The 15,554-nt window shown below is 45.7% G+C and overlaps 1 protein-coding gene across 4 annotated transcripts in view; it reads right to left on the bottom strand.

Moving 5' to 3' along the window:
• The window catches only part of SPIDR (scaffold protein involved in DNA repair), a 283,594-nt gene that overhangs the window by 201,037 nt on the left and 67,003 nt on the right, over positions 1–15,554 (bottom strand). The gene's annotated exons all lie outside the window — the stretch shown is intronic.

Genomic DNA, 15,554 nt, shown 5'->3' with positions numbered 1-15,554 from the left:
CACTACAAATGACAACAGTCACGGGAATTTTAAGGACATTAGAAGAGAAGTATAAGGTTCTGCCTGTTTAGGAGCTTTTGAATCTAATAACAACCACTAAACATGTTTACGTAGGTTAAAAGGTGCAGGCAACAGCTAAAATGCTAAAGAAGATATGCCCTGGCAGCTGTGATGAGTGAAACCACCAAAACCAATACAGCTCTTAAAAATTAATGGGAATGAGGAATACTGGCAGCTGATACACCAACAAATTTAGTTATCAGACACTTCCATTTCCACTCAAAACTCTAAAATGGAATTCATTCCTTTAACAAATCAGCTCAATGCTGCTGTGCATCAGAAATCATTCTGGGTACAATGGATCTAGTGGTGGTGATGGGGGGAGCCGATACCAGAATCCGAACCTCTATGGTCTTTAAATTCTGGTGGAATCATCATACACACACATACACACACACATATACACACTCACTCCTTCATTAACGTGGGCTGTTCTCTATCAAGAACAACACTGGATGTGTAGAAAAGGACAGCAAAACCATTGAGACCAGGAGTGTATCAGACTTCCAGATCCTAACAGAATTTTATTTTCTATTGGGATTAAAAATCAGTAAAAGCAACATAATTCTAGATAATACAGCCTTAAACTAATCACAGGTGATACACTTTCACTGTTTACTTGCGTGCTTTTTGTGACTGAAACTTTATCCATGAAAATCATTGCCAGCTAGTGAGAGGGAAAACAAAAGCGACAGATTTTCTCACACATTCAAGAAAAAAAAAATTTTTTTTCTGAGGTAAACAGGTTTAACAAGCTACACCCAGAGTTACACCTCTGTAAACCACTTGGCTTGCCTTCCCCAAACAAAATGTTTCCAACCTCAAATTCCAGCCCGATGAGAACAACAGAACTCAAGTCCTACCCACGTTCTGTGGGTTCACAGAAGCACCGTTCCACCTCATCTTTACAACCAAAGTGCCTGCTCTGAGGAGCCCAAGGGGAAAACAACGATCAGCAGGGGAGAGGCTCATCATTAGAGACAGCAAGATAGCGACTGCAGCACTCAAAAAGGAAGCTGTGGGTCAAAGTTCACTGAGCAGCAGCCGAGAGCACAAAAGTGCCTAATGGCCCGGGGCCAGCAGGGCCTCGCAGCAGAGATCCACCCAGTATCAGGATCCCCCAGCCCAGAGAGTGACTACAGGTCAGGAAGGGAAAGCACGCCTCCTCCCAGAAGACAGGGCTCGACTGGAGTACAGACGCAGTCTGTGACACAACCTGGCTGCCTCTCTCTCTGTTTCAGACATTTTCAGGGAAAGACACAGCCTGTCTTTCACTGAAGACACAGGTCTTCTAGCAGATAGGCAGGGGTGGCATACCTTTCCCTGGTCAGCTGGAGGCTAAGGAACATCCAACTCAGAGCACACTCAAAACTGGAGCCTCAAAACTAACAGAAAGGCAAAATGACCGCACACTCAAAAAATTAATCTATTCATTTGCAAACAGAATCAGAGGCAAGACACAGGCTGTTGCTGGTTATGAGCCAGACTTTGCTTTTTTTCAAGGCAAAGAATTAAAATCGTACGCAAACTATTAGGTACAAAATAAGACCATGGGCATTCCCCTATGGCTCAGTGGGTAAAATATCCGCATGCAAGGCAAGAGGCACAAGAAAGGCAGGTTCTATCCCTGTGTTGGCAAGAACCCCTGCAGGAGGAAATGGCAACCCACTCCAATATTCTTGCCTGGGAAATTCCATGGACAGAGGAGCCTGGTGGGCTATAGTCCATGAGGTCGCAAAGAGCTGGACACAACAAACTAAGCAAGCAACCAAAGCTACAAGGGTATACGATACAACACGGGGAACATGGTCAATATTTTATAACTATAAATGCAGTATAACATTTAAAAATTCTGAATCACTACATTGTATACCTGTAACTATATAATACTGTACAGCAACCACACTTCAATTTAAAAGAACTAAACTGAAGCAAAATAAAATCCTACACAGTGCCGAATGGGGTGGGGGTGGGAAGTCAGAATGGAGGGAGGAGTCTGGAGAAGGCAGAAAGCTTCCAAGGAAACAAGCCAGGGAAGTGCCCTAAGGAACAAGGTGGTAAACAAATCCAAGTAGGGCGCCAGGAGGCATTAACAGGCATGAAGATGAAGGCAGAGGGAGCTCCACAGTCAAGGCAGTGTGAATAAACGTGGATGAATGAAATTAAATGCCGAGCTTTCTCAGGAGCCTTTACTACGTCCTTCCATCTGTGATCTCTAAGGGAGGGCTGTAGTTTTCCGTAACTTCTGTCTGTTTAAATATCGTAGACTGAATGTAGTTTAACATTTTCTTGACAGCTGTTCTCATAGAGAAACATTACTTAGGATGTTGAGGTGTGCAGTTCTGCACATACCAGATAGGCTTCCTTTCCCACCATTTGCAAGACTGCTGGTGGGCCTCAAACCTGCGATGCTCAAGCCCGCCCCTGCTGCATTTCTGACTATCAAAGTCACAGGCTCCTTGCTTGCTCTGGGTTTGAAACCAGGAAATAGCAAGGCTCAGTGCTGGACAACAGAAGACTAAAAAATATATACTCTGCTCTTTAGACACCTCTATCTGGCTACTTGCTTATAACCGAGTGAAGCCAAAACACTCACTGTAAAGCAAATCTAACAGCAAGTATGTCAGAGGACCTAGGCCTCGCTCCAGACCCAAGGTTAGCTGAAAGGGTCCCAACTGGACGTCAGGCAGGTAGCACCTGACCGTATCTTATATATAAATAGATGCTTCTTCAAAATAATCAAACCTCGTCAAAATAATCCTCACAAAATTCCTTTGAGATGAAAGAGGACAAATTAGGTAAACTGAAATACAGAAGATGACTTAAACATAGTTGTGCAGTCACACAAGATAAGGGAATAATCTCAGGAATCCTCACTATCCACACAGAATCCTAAACACACTGTATCAGCCTCTGTCAAGAAAAAGAAAACAACGCCGGGCGAAGGAATAGAGGAAAACTTATACATATATACACACACACACACACACACACACACACATATGTATACATATTTAACTTTGATAGTTACAGAAGTACAGGAAGGCAAAACTTATAAGAATTCTGTCCATAGAAGAAATCTGTCCTGTATATTTTTCCATAACATGAGGGTTGATAAAGGTGATACAGCAAGCACTTTATATTAAGGTATTTAAAAGGTGTAATGTTTCGTAAAGCTCATTTCATCATTATTTCAATAACTAAAAGATAATGTTTAATACAGTTAGGAATTTTATTGGCTACAATGAGCCAAAACAATATCATGGAGGTAAGTCAACTCTGAAAATGATTACTCTTTAACATTCATGCAGGAACATGAACTATGAAAAGAAGTACCAGGCTGTTTTAGTCCCTACAAAGCCAGAAACAGCAAAGTAGTCCACCCTTAAGAAGATACTTGATTTAAACTATGCTGCTGCTGCTGCTAAGTCGCTTCAGTCGAGTCCGACTCCTATCGACCCCATGGACTGCAGCCCACCAGGCTCCTCCGTCCATGGGATTTTCCAGGCAAGAGTACTGGAGTGGGTTGACATTGCCCTCTCCAATTTAAACTATAAATTCAAACAAAACAATGTTTATCTTTGTGAAGTTTTAAAGACCCATGATTCTGTAAAGTTATGTTGGGCTTGATACATGAAGCAATGCAGATTTTCTTACTTGAAAAATAAAGATAATGCTGACTAAAAATAATTCACTAAAAGAACATACTTGAAATACAGTTGTAACTAGAAGAACATTCTATATGTACCTGAAACTACATACATAAAGACTGTATAGCAGAACATTTACAACCAACAAAAATTCTGTGTGTGTTTCTGAACACGTACCATGGAGTGCTCAAGAGCATTAACGCACAAGCTGAACCAACCACGTGTGCTCAGAAGGGTTGCTTTACTCACTGCCTCTTGACTGGCACTAGAGAACTGACCTCTTGGAATATTCAAACTGATAGAAACATTTTGCACACTCAGTACCTTGGCCACACTGTACTGTTCTGTCTAGGTGGTCTGTGCAAATAATGTGATTCATGGTAAGCATCTGCTTTCCTTCTGGAACTGGGTTTGGTCACTGCCCAGTCACCAGGCACTGTTACAGGGACAACCAAAACTGTGCGGAACCAATGAGCTTACTACACTCTACAAGAGCTGCTGCAGGTTGAGATGAAGCATGTCCTCCGCTACCCCTGGGCGAGGACTCTTTGAAGCTTGTGCCTGGTCACCCAACTTCTGACACACTTTCCCCTGTGGACTGTGCTTAGTATCATTTGTTGTAATAAATCACAGCCTCAAGTATAATGACTTCCAAGTTCAATGATTCCTCCTGACAAATCGCTAAATCTGGAGAGGGTCTTAGGGACTCCAGACACACAGAGTTCATAATTTTAATACACTTTCCATCATTTGAGTAGAATAAGAGGTAAAAACTAGTCTATACAATCCTGGTAATCAGATACAGCTCTTCTAATAACATAAGTTACATGACTTAGAGAAATATCAATCTCCATTCATGGAAACCATTTATAGTTAGATAAATACGGTTTTAAATCAGATCACCATCTAGAACACGGGATGGCAGTTTTGTTTTTTGGGGTTTTTTTGGTAAAGGACCAGATGGTAAGTACTTTAGGCTTTGAGGGCCACACAGTGTCTTTCACAAATACTGAACTGTGTCACTGCAGCATGAGCACCATAACAGACAGTGCAGAAACCAGTATGCATGGCTGCATTTCAATAAAACTTTATTTGCAAAGACAGGTAAGGGGTGTGATGTAGCATGCAAGCTACAGTTTGCCAACCTCATTCCAGAACAAATGATTTTTTCAATTTCTTTCCTAGGTAAAGAAAACCACATATTAAAAATATAATAAAACAAAAAGTAAACAAAGGAGAATACCAAAATTCTTTCTTCATCACTCAATGTTGCTATAATAAAACTCAAATGACCTAAATCATAAATTTTAAAAATCAACTTAGGATCTGCTGATACCTTCTATGAACTCAGAATAATACCAAAAGTCACGAAAAGGCAAGCCAGGGGTAACTTCCTGGCTCTCTGGCACTGGGAAACTCTAGCCTGGGTTTTCTATTGCTTCATAACAAATCACCACTAAGTCAGAGGCTTAAGGCAACATCCATTTATTAGCTCACAATTCTGGTGTTCAAGCCTTTATTCAGGGCAAGAGAGTCCAGGCTAAAGTCTCTACACAGAGTCCCTAAAGGTCAGTCAAGGTGCTGGCGGGCTGCTTCTCATTTGGGCACAGGGTCCTCTTCCCAATCCCCACAATAGAAGAGTGAGCTCCTCACAGCCTCTGGACTGAGGTTCCTGCTGCCCGTCAGCTGGGGGCTGCTCCTACCCAACATTACTTTCCACATGGCCGCCCAATCTTCAGATCCAGAAACAAACAGTCCTGTTCCTGTGGAATCCTCACATAATCTCCTGCAACTTGTTCCTACAGTCAAAGTCTAAACATTTAATTTAGACAATAACTGGATTCAGCATTGCTCAATGAATATCGCAAAGTGTGCCTAACAAAATCAAAGCCCTGAAAAATCATTGAGAGGTTTTGAAATGAGCTTTTTTATAGAAATGGTCCGACCTTAAGAACATTTAACCCAAGCTTCTGAGACACTGGACCAGCACTGACGTGAACCTTAAGCATTCAAGGACTACATGACTTTGAATGAGGTCAAACAAACATGCTTATCATGCGAGGTTCTTAATCATACCTGTTAAGTGCCCCAAATCTATATAAATTCCTTCCTTCATCTCCACAACTTGCTGCCTTAATGATAACTAACACAAAAGAACAAAACAAGAAATTTCTAACAACTTGAGACCATAAACCAATTAGAGCCATTTTCTTGTTGTTATGCTCAATCATGTCTGACTCTTTTCGACTCTACGGACTGTAGCCCACCAGGCTCCTTTATCCACGGAATTTTCCAGGCAAGAATACTGGAACGGATTGCCACTTCCTCCTCCAGGGGATCTTCCCCACCCAGGGATCAAACCCTTGTCTCTCACATCTCTTGCATTGGTAGGTGGATTCTTTACTACGAGCACCACCTTGGAAGCCCGTGAAATGCCCTGCCTCTTTCTCTTCTACCAGGCAAATTCTTATTTAATGCTGAAGACTTTGTTAATCCATCCATCATGTACAAAGTCCTCTCTACCCCAACCTTCTATTATGAGTGAACACCCACACATCCACCACTGAGGATACCCCATGGCTACTCCCACACTTTGCTTAGCATGTATCTACTACAGAGCTCCTCCTAACCCACAAAGGCTTTTCTCTTGCCAACACTACACAGTGTACCCACTTCTATTACTGAATTTCTATATGCTATTTGTGTACATGTCCGTCCTTTGAGACTGTGAGCTTAAAAGCCTAACCTGGTTTCTGTATGCACGGCTTCAAGAGTTTAGACTGGCACAGAGAAAGTTCCTGTGAGAGAGAATATGAAACAAGTAGGTTCTGACCACATCACTCACTGAAAACTTCTCTTTATCTGATCTCTAAATAACAACAGCAGAAATCCATTTTTTACACTATATACCCTTCCCTTATGTGCTAGGCACAACAGTTCCATCTGAACAGCAGCAATGGGGAAATGAGTTTTGCACCACTTCTGCAGCTGGTAGAGAAGGAAGCTAAACAGGCTCCTTCTGCTTTGGGAGGAGCGCAGATTCTGTCTATGTTACGTAACACACACACAAAAAAAAGACCCTCGGGGAGACCACAACCAAACTTACAGATACTACTCATATGAGAGGGTAACCACCTCGGCTCTGACCTATTTTTACATCCAGGAAACTACCTCTTCAGGAGAGAAATGTGAAATCAGGTCCTGTGAGAGAAGATGGGATTAACAGAAAGCAACAGACCTGAAGTGACCGTAGGAAAACAGTCACTAACAATAGGATCTTTTTCAGACTAGGGTGAAAATATTTCTCTTTCTACAAGTATTTGTTCCCCAGATGACAAGACTCTTAAATGTACCATAGAAAACAAATTTTTTCTACAAAGCATCCCCCTCATAACTGCCTATCATGACACAGCAACCAAGAAACACGAAGCTTGTTCTGGGGACAGTCAACTGGTGATTTCCTGCTAGACTTTCTCAACTCAGAGGGTGATGAAACGGCCTGGTGTTGCAATGCAGTTATGGCTTGGGTGAAAACGCAGGGCATCCAAGGCAGAAGTGGCCGAAGACAGTGGAGCCCAGCAGGAAGTTGTTCGTACAAAGGAAATTGCAGGTTCTAAGATGAAGAGGAAGTCAAGAGGGAGAATTAAGTGTCTTAAAAACTTGAGAAAATACTGAAGAAACTACTTGTGGTCTCACACATACTTAAAACCTTATGCAGCATATTCAGGTTATCATTAATTATAAATTTGAAACTTTGCCAATGCAGTTCAGGGTAAAGTTTACCCACAGTGGGGATTTCCGGATGGCTCAATGGTAAACAATCCGCCTTACGACGCAGGTTCAATTCCTGGGTCAGTAAGATCTCCTGGAGTGGAAAATGGCAACCTACTCCAGTATTCTTGCCTGGGAAATCCTATGGACAGAGGAGCCTGGAGGGCTACAGTCCATGGGACCACAAAGAGTCAGACACAACTGAGCACGCACATATATGCCTCACGTTTTCACCTACAGAAGTCAAATCCTGTCTTCGTTAACTGTCTGTGAGGAGCTGCTGTCTGCCTCTATTCCTTGCAGGGAGCTCTTCTGTAAGAATGTCTATGATGACACTGACTAAAGGGACAGAGGAAGACCACTCTCACCTGTCTGCTCCTACAATGAGAATCCTGGTCATACTCCTCTTCATGATAACCATGCCCTGCACCCTCCTTCTCACATACAAATGCTCCCACAGGAGCTTCCAGTCTCCATAAAAAATGGTAGATTCTCTGAAAGTGTATTTCCATTTGCCAGTAAGATTGTCGTAGTCACAAAGAACATACTACTAGTCAGCTCCTTGGCAATAAATGAAAGAGCACAAATGATCATTTTGAGTTCAGAACAACTTTCACAGTGAGACCTAAGGACTCTCCGGTAGAAGTTGTTTCTGTCCCCTTCATCTGTGCATGCACGTGTGCTAAGTCACTTCAGTCACATCCAACTCTCTGCGACCCTATGGACTGTAAGCTTGCCAGGCTCTTCTGTCCATGGGATTCTCCAGGCAAGAATACTAGAGTGAGTTGCCATGCCCTCCCACAGAGGATCTTCCCAACCCAGGGATGGAATCCTGCACTGCAGGTGGATTCTTTACCACTGAGCTACAGGGGAAGCTACAGACAACAGAAACTGAACAGAAACTTCATATCTCAGGATTGATAGGATAGGATGCTTATAAATATTCACAGAACACACCTTTTCACCATTAAGCAAGAAATAGCATTGCATATATGTTTTTAGTCAATAACAGGCTTTATAAATATGAGTAGTGGCATTAACAAGACTATTCACAGGTTTCATACAAGACCACATGTGACTTTCTTTCCCAAGTCTGGAAAGTAAGTGTGACCGTGTCGATTTCTCTCTAGCCCGACTCTCAGCATGTTTACTTCTGTGAGTAATGTGAGGCACCAGAACCTGCTTTTTATTCTGATTGTCAAAATCAGAATGCCTCACGTTTTCACCTAGAGAAGTCAAATCATGTCTTCGTTCACTATCTATGAGGAGTTCTGGTACTCACTATTTTACTCTAAATGACCTGCACTCAACAGTGAGATCTCTCTTGAAAAACCACATTTTTGATATCTCAACAGTCACTGAAATCATCATCCTACACTTCTCATCTGGCTTCTGAATCCCTGTGTTCTTAGATCGACATCTCCCTGTCTCACTTTCATTCACGGACCAAACACCCCTGAGCGCCAGGCGCTCTGCTCACTGCTGCTGCACAAACACTGAGGTAGACGTGGGCGAGGCGTGGGCAGGGAGTAACCTGTACCACCGAGCACACCACGTGCCATGGCAGGAGGAAGGACAAAGCGCTATGAGGTGGGGAGCAGGGCATGAGCCTACCCGGGGTGGGTACAGGGAGGGCTCCCGGGAGAGGCTGGCCCTGTGAATGTCCTAGGCCGCCGGTAGTGGAGTTTCTGGCCAGCTGTTTAACTTCATCATGTTCGCATATTTCCACTGTCTTAAACATGTGCTTAACAACATGCACTGCCTGTGCCCTTAGAATGCTGTCCACAAGCTCTGCATTTGTTTTCTTTCTACCCTATGCAACAGGGTTCCACAAACTCAGGGGACTGCAGTCACACTGGCTTATTACCTAGCAGTTCTGCAGGCCACAAGTCTTGCTTGTTTTTCCCTTGTGTTTTTGTGGCCGTGTCAGTGGCATATGGGATCTTAATTCCCCTACCAGGGATTGAACCCATGCACCCCCTACACTGGAAGCAGGGAGTCTTAACCACTGGATTGCCAGGGAAGTCCCTTGCTCATTTTAACTGAGTATTCTGCTCAGGGTATCACAAAGGTGATATCAAGGCATGGCTGGGCTTAGTTCTCCCCCAGACTCTGGAGAAAAATCCAATTCTAAGTTCAGTCTTCTTGTTGGTAGAATTCAGGTCCTTCTGACTTTAAGACTGAGGTCTCCACTTCCTGGCTGGCTGGGGGTCAGGGTCCACCCTGAGCTCCTAGATGCTCCCACACTCCTTGCCCTGTGGCCTCTTCCAACTGTGAACCAGCAATATTACATAAATCCCTTTTCTGCCTCCAATTCTGACTCCCCCATCTCTGACCTCTAGACCCAGATGGAAAGGGTTTGTGGGATGAGGGCAGGCCCAGAGGATCAACTCTTGTCCTCAAGTCCACTGAGCTAAATACAAAGTTTAATCAGGGAGTAAATGCACCCAAGTCACAGTTTCAGGGGCTGTGCAGGATTCAGCAGGAGTGGGGTATCAGGGTCATTTCAGAACTCTACCACAATTTATAAAGAAAACGCAAAAACCACAAAAAGCTGGCATCAAAATACTTGTCATCAAGGAAGAATTTATGGTACCGATGAGAAATAGAGTACAAGTTTCTTTCTATGTAAGGATTTTATTTTTCAAACTTGAGATTGCAAAAACCAAAAAATTACAGACAACAGTCAAATCTATGCCTCCTGCTTTTTTATCCTTAAATCACTCATCTTTACAAATACCTGAGACATTTATATTTGAATATCTCTCTCAACCTCACATAATACAAGCAAATTTATAGCCTTCCCCCTTCTTAGATTTTTGTTACACCCGCAGGCAGCCAGTGTTCCAGGCTACCTGCCTCAGCATGATGACTTTATCTTTTGCTCTATGTTCTCTGTGACAACAAGCCAAACTGAAACTAATTCATTCACAGGTCTTAATACTCCTTCCTCTCTCCATTCCCACGCACACTCCGTCTGGAACAGGGTCATTAGAAACCCAACCTGGCCTCCCCTCCCTGGGACTTTCCTTCTTTCTCCTGTCCATGAACAGACTGGCCCCGCTCCACCCATGCCAGTGAAGTCCTCAGCAGCCCACTCAGTCACCTCCACTTGGGAATCAGCGTGGCCCCCTTGCTCCAGTCACAGGGAGCTCCTCAGGCCAGCACCCAAGGCCAACACTTAGCATTCCCTGAGCCCCAACCTCATACTTCAAGGCCCTCAATCCCACTTCACACCAGAGTCGGCCTCAGGGACTCCTCCCCACGAGGCCCACACCTCAGGTTCAGAGCACACATGCCTTAGCCCTAGAGGCTCCTGAGCCTGCTCCACGGAGGCTTTTCTGGTTATAGCCCCCACCTGTCTCAGACACTCTGTACCCACACTGCCCAGCATGAGCCTCATCTGGCTTTGGCACCTGTCACTTTAATAGGGGCACTGTGCTTCTCTACCTTGTCCAGATCTGTGTGTGTGTGTGTGTGTGCACTCAATATACATATATACACACACACATATATTTAATAGGGGCACTGTGCTTCTCTACCTTGTCCAGATCTGTGTGTGTGCATGTTCAGTATACATACACACACACACACACACACACACACACACATATATGTTTAATAGGGGCACTGTGCTTCTCCACCTTGTCTAGATCTGTGTGTGTATGTGTTAGGTATACATACACACACACACGTTTAATAAGGGCACTGTGGTTCTCTACCTTGTCCAGATCTGTGTGAGTATGTGTGTGTTCAGTATACATACACACACACACACATTGTTTTCTAGATCCCTCAGACCTTGTGCAGCACACCTAAGAAGTTAGGGAATTTATCATTTTTCCCCACTATCCAATTTATTGATATCTCTAGTCCTAATTTTTCATCTGTTTTTATAATCCCTTTATTTCTCCCTGCTGGAAAGAACAACATGTTCAGAATAGAGGCTAATACAGTAAGTGATCCATTCTCCTCCTCTCTATAGGAATGAGGTAATAGCATAACTAACAATCCAGAGTTACAGAGAAGTCAATTTACTTAATGTCTACATTAAATAATGGAAAAGAGATTCTAGGAAAATAAACTACTTCTTCTAGAAATCGAGGACACACAGTAAAAGCTTTAAAGTAGGGAGAGAAACATAACTTGGAAAATCTACATTTTCATATGCAAAACTGCTATGCATGGGGGCTGCTTTGTTTCCCAAGTAAAAGATGGGAAACAACTTGAATGTCCACACACAGGGGAACGGCGCGAGAGAAGGGGGTCCTGCCCTGTGTGGGCCCCGTTCCCAGGGAACGACCCGGGCACACTGCCTGTGCACCCCGCGTGCAGTGCTGTGTGTCAGGTATGGAAGGACCCAGGCACACTGCCTGTGCACTCCACGTGCAGCGCTGTGTGTCAGGTACAGAAGGACCCAGGCACACTGCCTGTGCACTCCATGTGCAGCACTGTGTGTGAGGTATGGGAGGACCCGGGCACTCTGCCTGTGCACCCTGTGTGCAGTGCTGTGTGTCAGGTATGGGAGGACCCGGGCCCTCTGCCTGTGCACCCCACGTGCAGCGCTGTGTGTCAGGTACGGAAGGACCCGGGCACTCTGCCTGTGCACCCCATGTGCAGCGCTGTGTGTCACATATGGGAGGACCCGGACACACTGCCTGTGCACCCCGCGTGCAACGCTGTGTGTCAGGTACGGAAGGACCCGGGCACATTGCCTGTGCACTCCACGTGCAGCACTGTGTGTCAGGTACGGAAGGACCCAGGCACATGGCCTGTGCACTCTGTGTGCAGCACTGTGTGTCAGGTATGGGAGGACCCGGGCCCTCTGCCTGTGCACCCCACGTGCAGCGCTGTGTGTCAGGTACGGAAGGACCCGGGCACTCTGCCTGTGCACCCCACGTGCAGCGCTGTGTGTCACATATGGGAGGACCCGGGCACACTGCCTGTGCACTCCGCGTTCAATGCTGTGTGTCAGGTACAGAAGGACCCGGGCACATTGCCTGTGCACTCCACGTGCAGCGCTGTGTGTCAGGTACGGACGGACCCGGGCACTCTGCCTGTGCACCCCGAGTGCAGCGCTGTGTGTCACATATGGGAGGACCCAGGCACACTGCCTGTGCACTCCGCGTGCAGCGCTGTGTGTCAGGTACGGAAGGACCCGGGCACACTGCCTGTGCACTCCACGTGCAGCGCTGTGTGTCAGGTACGGACGGACCCGGGCACTCTGCCTGTGCACCCCGCGTGCAGCGCTGTGTGTCACATATGGGAGGACCCAGGCACACTGCCTGTGCACTCCACGTGCAGCGCTGTGTGTCAGGTACGGAAGGACCCGGGCACACTGCCTGTGCACTCCACGTGCAGCGCTGTGTGTCAGGTACGGACGGACCCGGGCACTCTGCCTGTGCACCCCGCGTGCAGCGCTGTGTGTCACATATGGGAGGACCCAGGCACACTGCCTGTGCACTCCACGTGCAGCGCTGTGTGTCAGGCATGCTGGCATTCGTGTACAGAGGTCAGGGGACAGAGCGTCACACACTAATGTCTCTGGGAAAACTTAGTCATAGTGGTTGCCTGCTGGGGAAGGGGACTCTGGGAGAGAGGCAGCTGCCACCCTGCGTGTAGTATGGTGACTGCAGGAACCTGGTTCCAAAAGAGGCCTGGCGGAGCTGCTCTGCGAATGCAGGAGCAGGACAGACTGGCCCACAGCTTGTTACCAAGCTCAGGGCCCCAGAAGAAGCCTCCTACTTGCAGAAACCCACCTATGTCTTTACCTGACCTTCTCTGGCAGGGGAAGTTGCAGAGGTCACACATCCTAACACCTGTGGACCCCACTTCTGCGGCAGGTGCTGGGCTGCCCGCAGCACAGACACATCGGAGAAGAGCCACAGCCTGTGGTGAGGGTGGTCAGGTGGCACCCGCCCACCCTGCCATAGAGACCATCAGATGTGCCATGTGCGACTACATGAATGGAACTCGAGGCCATTACGCTAAGTGAAGCAAGTCAGGGAGAGAAAGACAAGTCCTACATGGTATCATCTACACGTGGAATCTAAACAAACAAGCCAAACTGGTAGAGGCAGAGAGCAACACAATGGTTACCAGGGGCTGGGGGTGGAGGGGTGGGACAGACGCTGTGACGGGGACAGACGCTGTGACGGGGACAGACCTGCAGCCAACAGGAAATAAGCCCCAGAAATCTAATACACAGCAGGGAATACAGATAGCAATAAGTGTTCTCATCATCAAACTGGCTTGGAGACTGACACCTAACAATTGCAAAAATTAAGAAGAAATGATAATTATGTAACATAACAGAGGTGCTAATTATCCCCACAATGGCAATCATGTTGCAATATACAACTGTATCAAATTAACAGGCTGTACACCTTAAATTTACAGGTGGTATCTGTCCAAACTATTTCAGTTAAAAACTGAATCAATTATAAGTTAAAAATAAAGAAAAAATAAAGCCAATCCATCTGCTACCTGCCCCAGTGCATGCAGGGAAAGGCTGGAAACTCACCCGAGACTGGGCAGCAGCTGTGGACCCAAGACAAGGTCTGACCATAAGCTCAAAGGAAAAACCTAACTACTAGAGATGGAGACACTTTTCAGTAAACATTTTTGGAATATGAAGGCTGCTTTACCAGAAACACCCCTGAGAAGACTTCATGAGAAACCTGGTATTTTCGAAAAAGTCTGTAAGATTTGTTACCACTGAAAGAAATCAAATGAACACTGGGTATCTTCCAAATGACAATTCTATGTGGGGCCTGCGACTGATAATTAAACAACTGAGCAGACCTAGCCAGCTAGTGGAGCTGGTACCTCATCTAGGACTAGGCTCTACAAAAACAAAACCTGCTTTGAAGTTACAGGATCAAAAACACTGCTTAGGGATTTGAACTAGACTTCTGGTGATCATCCTGTGACACACACAAAAGACATACAGCATCATCATGCTGTACACCTGAAACTGCTACAACCTTATATGCCAATTACATGGCAACTTAAGAGACAGAAAAATAAACAAAGAACCAGAACACAGCTTGAAACCAAGCGGGGGTTCCTGTGGCAGCTTCTGGCCGAGATTAGGCCAACAAGACAACCACGGCTCTTCAAAGTGAGGCCCAAACTCCAGAGTCAAGGACTTGGGAGTGAACACCCAGCACAGAGGAACCTTGGCTTGATGGCCAACAGGGCAGGAGCCATGAAAGAGTTCAGGGAGGAACTCTTTATCTGTAGGATTAAATGTGATTGTTTACTCTCCTGGGCAGTACGCTTTCACAATGAACCAAATGTTTTATTTCATATTAACAGAAGAATAATGCTTTATAGGAGCAACCACTAAACACAGAGAGCATATTCCCCCTTCTCCATGTTCTCCTTTGAAACAGTGACCCATGTATATTTAAAACAGATGTCTACCTTTGATTTTAGTACTCTACAGGCACTTCAGCCACCTCGCTTTAAGCCCCCAAAACAGCTAGAACTCTGCTAGAAGAGAGTGATTTTCCTTAACTCCTAGAGATGGAGGAAAGGAGAGAGGGAGGGAGAGAAGCAGGAAGGGGGAGGGGGAGGGAGCACACTGGCAGCGGGCCACCGCACTCTCCCGACCAAACATGAGCTCAGCGGCCCCCAAACTGAACTGCAACACAAAGCATGTTTCTGCTCTTCTGAAGAGCAAAATCAGAAAGCGAATGCTTTTTTTAAAAGAGTCATTTTAATAACATGCAGAACTCTGTGATGCTTCCAAACACAGGCATGGAAAGGGGCCATCCAACAAGCCTCCCTTCTGAGAGGTCAATGCCAGAGGCAGGGTTGGGGGCAAGGACAGAGGGGAACCCAGAAACTGAAGAGTTCGAAATATTTTCCTACCTAAATAACATTCCTTTAAATAGCTCTAATTTCCATGTCTTTTAATTCCCCGGGAGACACTTTTGCAACATGAATTAGCCCATGAGTCTCCCCTGGAGCTTACTGTAACGCAACCTCTGACAAAACACACCGCATTGTTGGCTCACCAGGCAGCGGCGGGACAAGACTGGATAGGTAAGGCTTTGATCAAGTGGA

The sequence above is a fragment of the Bos grunniens genome, chromosome 14, assembly GCF_055505025.1.
Source record: "Bos grunniens cultivar Pamir isolate PY7600 chromosome 14, Bosgru_T2T1.0, whole genome shotgun sequence".
In the NCBI taxonomy this organism is placed as follows: Eukaryota; Metazoa; Chordata; class Mammalia; order Artiodactyla; family Bovidae; genus Bos; species Bos grunniens.
Note: the sequence above shows the minus strand (reverse complement) of the source record. Positions and strands in the feature narration are given on the sequence as shown.